The sequence below is a fragment of the Pseudonaja textilis genome, chromosome 4 (genome assembly GCF_049901715.1).
Source record: "Pseudonaja textilis isolate UNSWEBS1 chromosome 4, rPseTex1.2, whole genome shotgun sequence".
NCBI lineage: Eukaryota > Metazoa > Chordata > Lepidosauria > Squamata > Elapidae > Pseudonaja > Pseudonaja textilis.
This window is the reverse complement of record NC_141993.1, coordinates 55,943,927-55,950,684: the sequence shown is the minus strand read 5'-3', so window position 1 is coordinate 55,950,684 and position 6,758 is coordinate 55,943,927.

Genomic DNA, 6,758 nt, shown 5'->3' with positions numbered 1-6,758 from the left:
ATTTGAGTGTCAGACCTTCAGTTAAAAAGGAAACCCTTAAGTGCTTATCTTAAATGCTCATACGTTGAACATTCTAGGTGAAAAGTTTCCTGCGTTATATTGTCCCCCCCACCCCCGTTCAACACTGAGATTGACAACCTAGGACCAGGGGATGGATTTGTAATTTCACCAGTAGTTTATCTATACTTTTCTTTACATGTGTGTACACTCAGTGGCATCAAGCATGGAGTGTGTGTGTGTGTGTGTGTGTGTGTGTGTATACACACCAAGACCTGCATCTATCTATCTATCTATCTATCTATCTATCTATCTATCTATCTATCTATCTATCTATCTAGGCTTTCTCTTGGCTTTGACATTTTTATCAGAAGAAGAAAAGAGTGAAGGAAAAGGAGCACAACAAATTCCCATACTGTGGAACAGGAATTGGTATTTAATAAAGAAGCTGCACCATGAACTCCTTGACACTTCCCAAGGGACAGAAAAAACATCTATTTGTAGTGATCACAACTGGTTAGGAAAGGTGTTCAGTAGAGAAAGATGTTTGTAGGCCAGGCAATATAAGGATGTTAAATTGTTATGATGCATGCACATTTTCTCCAAGGCCATTATGGCAATCATTTTAAAGAATTGGTACATACAGTATCTGACTCTCTATGTAAAGCAGGCCAGGAAATCACCTCCACAGAAGGCTAAAGTTATTTTTAATTGAGATTAACTATAATACAGACACTTTTGAATCAGATCATGATATACCGCCTCTTTTGTTCTTATGCTTCAACAAGCTAGGGAGAAGTCTTCCTGTGCATCTACTGAATGTTATCTTGTTCTGGACTTAAAAGATGTTTCATCTCCTTTTGCCTTGGTAATGGTTCCTGCATGTTTCTAACAATGTCATTTTCCTGAATCTCTACAGGCAGTCAACGGCAAATAAAATACAAGTATTCCAGCCCCAGTTCATGTTCACCAAAGCATCCTTGTATTGTGTTACTGAAATCTGATAGCCAAGCATTGATTGTCAGTATTGTTAATAGCTGGTATTCAGCAGGTTCTGACCAGTTCTGGAGAACCAGCAGCGGAAATTTTGAGTAGTTTGGAGAACCGGCAGTAACCTTCCCCCAGGAGTGGGGAGGGAATGGAGATTTTGTTATATCCTCCCCCTGGAGTGGGTGGGAATAGAGATTTTGCAGTATCCTTCCCCTGCCATGCCCATCAAGCCACACCCACAGAACCAGTAGTAAATTTTTTGGAATCCCACCACTGATTTGTATATAATCCTGAATTAAGGCAATGATTAGAATATTTCAATTCTTCTCACCTTGGTATAATCAGCTTGTCAGCTACGCCCAGGGGCATGGTCTATGGAGCAAAAAATAAAATAAAATACAAAGTAGGGTCCCTAATGGGGAAAAAAATAACATTGGTCACCCCCATTTAAAACTATAATTTTCTTTCATTTGAATGGGTGGGAGAGAGACTTACACATGTGAAATCTGTCTCATATTACTAGCTAAGCAGGCTTGTCTCAAAGGGATTTTACTTTTAAAAGAAGGGTCTTAACTTCATTTAATGCTATTTAAGTAACCAGATAAAAAGACAGATTTTTAGTCAGTTTTAGAGCATGCTTTAAAAATGGCCTTTGCAGAGACAGTTTAGAAAATGCACCTGTGATTAGGGTTGCTACAGTAATTAAAATTCAGAGTATGTTTCTTGTTAACACTTAATACAGGGTAATGCTGGAAGAGAACTGTTCTTCGTCTTCATTTCCCATTCTGCAGTTCCAGATTTTTTTTCTTTTTAAAAAATACATCTTGATATAGTTAAATATATTTCGGGAAGAATTTTGCATCAGCTATACTTGCACTGAGTTAAAAAAAAGGCTTGGTACAGCTCAAATATGCATTCACCAGTAACTGAATATGCATTTTCCAGATACTCAATAGCTGTTTCTTATTAAAAGAATAAACAGGTAGTGAAAGCATCTTTGAGGTTAGGAATTCAGGGAGGGTAACTTCAGTATGATTTATGGCCAGAACAAAGGATTTTGCTTAGTCAAATGAAAGACAGATCCTTGTGGGTTTGTTATGCAATTGGTGCCTACTCATACTTCCAGACCTGTCCCCCGAAGGTATCTTGTAGCAGATGCTGACTCGGGAGGCATGGCAGATTGTGCATCTTCATTCGTTGCCCACAGTGCTATATATTGGTGATAATACCATCATTGTTGTGACACACAATATGTGTTCTCCAGCTGCTATGCTCACCCACCTGCCAATAAGCTTCACTTGCTACAGTACTAGCAGCACAATATAAGACCAAAAATTTGATTCGGCTCAAATGGACTTCAAAAATTCTGCACCAATCTATGGGCAAAACCTGGATGGATTTCTCCTTTCCCTGTGAGAAAGGGAAATTTTTCCAATAATTTCTCAGGGTAGGATTCTACCTTTGCAGTCACAGTAGTGCTCTGATGAAAAGGCCAGTGGAGAAAACTGGCTTGATTTCCCCTGACAGTTGAAATATGTGGATCAAGAAGGCAGCAGACCATTGGAAATAAAACTCTTTAGTGAAAGGTAGAAGATGCACACAAACATACATTCTACCTCAAATTTATGCAAGAGAATCTTACTCTCCCCATGAAAATTGCTCAGAATTTGTATTCTCCTCTGGAAAAATTGCTAAAGAACTTGAGAATAAAAAAACAAAATATACAAGGGGATTTCCCCCCTTTGTTTAATTTTTGAATTGAAATGTTAGTGCTAAAATGTGATTGGTGCTGAAATGTGGTTGGTTGGTGGAGATACTTTTCAGAATGTCAATTTCATGCTTTGCTTCAAGCAATGGTCTTTTCTTCAAAGGCATTGTGATGAAATGATTTAGAATATCTGCACTGCATTGTAATCTTGTTGAACTCCAGATGTGGAAATCTGTACTTTCCTAAGAACTACAGTAGGTCTTCATTAAGGCATCTTCTAAGGGCATTGTGACAGCAATAAGTGAGTTTGAAGCTCCCTGATGCCCAGTCAGGGTTTACAAATGGAAACAGTTGAGATAGAAAAGAAAGGTGGCTGTGTTTAATTTCAGTTGGGAATGTTGTTGACCTTAATAAATTGTGTAGAGTCAACCTATGATCCCAAGGAAACCCCTTTGGATCCTTGTGTGTTGGCTTTCCAATGGTAGACCTTTCCTGAATACCCCTGGGTGGTTAAGACGCTGAAATACACATGGGAAAGACATTCAGGTTGTAGTTGAAATGTTTGATTTAGCCAGCTACTTAGATGCTGTGCCTATCTCTTTGTTTGGATATGAAGCCACTGATGTCCTTCTGCAAGACAAATTAAATCCTTTGATGCCAAACAGATGGTCCTTTCTCAGGGGAAGCATGTATTGGATTAACTTCACTTTCTTAGTCATGCAGGATTAAAAGACTCTGATGTCAAATGTTCAGGCAGTTATAGGCAACATAACTGGGATAACGTTTTCTGATTGCATAGTTTCTACACTAGGTAGAGCATGGGAGAATTAGTTTAACTTGTAGAGATGTATCAGCATACATTTAAGTTCCATTTCTACTAAACAATTGAAGTAACTACACCTGTTGAATATCTACCAGGACTTCTCTTTCCCCTGTCCAATATGGACCTGATAATCTATATAAGTGGAGTTTGACCTTTGATTTGCAAAATTACTATATGTGAGTGAAACATATTTAAAATAGAGTTATTGTAGTGTAGTTTCTTTGATTTGAACATGAATGGAAATGGCAAGCATCTTAATATTCTCATCCTAACTTAACTTTTCTTGAACGCTCAGGTGTATTGTAGGTGCATACTGTGGATGCAGACAGATATAGAAATACGTATTTCAGAGAAAGATCAAAGCCACATGCCTGGCAATAGGAAATGAGATTGGCATTTTCCTTTTGCCAAAGGATCAAGTCCAACTGAACCTACCCAATCCAAATGGTGCATCTTCAAAATTATAAATTGAACTGACTAATCAGGCAAACATTTCATTGCAGATGAGTACAATACTTCTGCTTCTGTGATTCATTATGTATGTGGTACAGAAAATCTGGGCACACATGGTTTGGTTCATCATAACTGATCATTGCCAGGCAGGAATATACTATTCATGGGAGGTGTGGGAAGAGAGGGCAACTTCTGAGTTGGACTGAGAGTCAAAGTAAAGGTAGAACTCCAGTGGCTGAGATTTCTTTCATCTGAAAAGACATACTGAATGTTTCCTTTAGTAGAAGGACAATGAGTAAACACCACTATTAGAAAGATAAATGGCCCTTTCTTTATAGGCTATGACTTGAATTTCAGCTTGGGAATGAAAAAGACAGTTGTGTTTATCTATGTGCGCACTTATGTCAGTTGCAAGGAGGATAACTGTAGAATATTCATTTATTTATTCTAAAAGTATAAAAACAATAAAATAATTTAAACATTTTAAACAATAAAAGCATCCAAATTAAATATATGCAGCAGCTGAGATAAGTAACCAGTTAACATTAAAGCCAAGAAATGGGGCGCTTAGCACATTCAAAGCCCCAGGCTTGGGTGCACAACCAAGGTTTCAAGCCTTATGAAAAGCTATCAGGGTTAGGGATACTCTGATCTCTGAGGGGAGAATATTCCATAGAGCAGGGGCTACTGCTGAAAAGGCCTTTCTTCTAGTTTCTGCCAAGCCAACACTCAGTAATAAAGAACATTTAAAAATAATAATAATAAAACACTAGTTCACCGAGAACTATTCAACAACATAGAACCAGAAACATGAAGATGGGCTTATCCAATAGGCTGACCCAATGCCAGGGGAATAATCAGACCTTCATCATTTTACACAAGGCCAGTAGAGTTGGGATTGTGAAATCTCAGGGGACATATTGACCCAAAGGGTAGGTGGCACAACACAGAAAGCATTTTCCTGGATTCCAATAGGTTTCATAAATCAGACTGAGAGCCTGCCCATTTTGTAAGACTTATCCCTGGGTATGGAACTAGCTTTACAAATAATTATATGAACCATTTGTTAATTTTGAAGCACCTGAGAAAAAGCACAATTGCTTTAGGAGATTAATTCATTAGTGAACGTGTTTATTAAATCAGTCAGTCTTTATTTTCAGCTTGACATAGCAGTCATATAAAACACTGTTGCTTGTATATTAGAGGTAATATACTGTATAACCACAATATTTAGTACTCCTGATATCTTTAACTTCCACGAATTTTTCTAACCCTTTAAAAAAGTCATTCATGTGGTAGCTATCACTACATCTTGTGGTAGCACATTCAACAATCTAACAATATATTCTTTTATCAATTCCATTGTTTAACTGTTGGATGAGCCAGGTTTTTGTATAATAACAGAGAAAAAATCTTGTCCACTTTTTTTGGATATATCATTTATGTACCTTTTTTATGCAGCACTGTACGCTCATCTTTGCCTTTTCTTGCCTTTCATCTGATCGTGGAATAACTTCAGAGTAACATCTGCCAGACAAGAGTCCGTATCACTTGGGATCTTGGATGCCTGCAGCATGTGAGTTAGCTCTGAAACCTACTTTAATAACTGCTTTCTCTAAATCATTTTCACATACTGGTTTATTGGCAGACGTACACTGTTATTTCATAAAATAGCAGTGATTTCCTTCTGTAGGGGCTGCCAAACATAAAGTTTAGCTGTATGTATTTGAAATTTCAAGTGTAAATGTAGGCTCTTTATTATGACACCCAATACATTCTTTGACTGAAGGTTTAAATAGATCCAGTAAGACTTGGTAAGATACTTACAGACTGTTACTTACCGACTACTGTGCAAGGCAATTGCTGTTTATGAAGTTTCTTGGCACATTATCTTCAGACAGTTAAAATGCAGAAGAGTATTTGCAGGGCCAGCACAATGTGCAAGTTGTATTTTTTGTTGTGGGTGGGTGGGTGGGGCTGCACCAAGGGAGGTTCATTTCAATTTCATTGTACACATATTGTGCATCGACAATAAACATTTGATTGTTTGATTGATTAACAGAATAAAATACAATCTATGAAAACTTTGTCATGAATGACAATAATAGTCACCATCAGTGTTTCCTTATTATTGTTGCATAAAAAACACTGTTCAACTTGTAATAATTGCAAGGTTCGTGTTATTATGGAACCTGTCCCATACACTGTAGCACCTCTTTATTGCAGCTGATTCACCTTATTAAAAAAAAGAGTGAGAGAGATGATACTTCATTTACTGTATTTAAGATTCCTAGGTGATCATCTGTCCAGGTCCTTAGAAGAGCATAGTATCATGTAATTATGGCTTCATATATACAGAGAGCAGTAAAATTCTACCCTGGTTCCCTTATTAGGTTATGTGAATCAGCATAAAGCAATCTTCATATTTTGTCCCACAGCATAAGGAATAGCAATCCTAATTCATCAGCACTTATGAACATCTGCTAATTACATTTCATTGTTTGATAATTATGATGAGCTTGAATTAATCCATCCCATGGTTTCATGTGAACTAAAAAGACCTCTTCTCCAAAAGTTATGCATAGAAATCTACCACACTGGTTGAAAGTTACTAGGTTTTTTGTTTTCTTAGTTCCGGGCGTAATGGCCAAAGTCCCTCGGTCTGCTTCCGTTTCTAAACAAAGTCTACAACCCAATGCTGTTGGTCCTGCTCCAACACCTTAACCATTTTACTGTACAGGCCCTGGATTTGTAAATTAGATTTATTTAGAATCTTGGAATCATAAC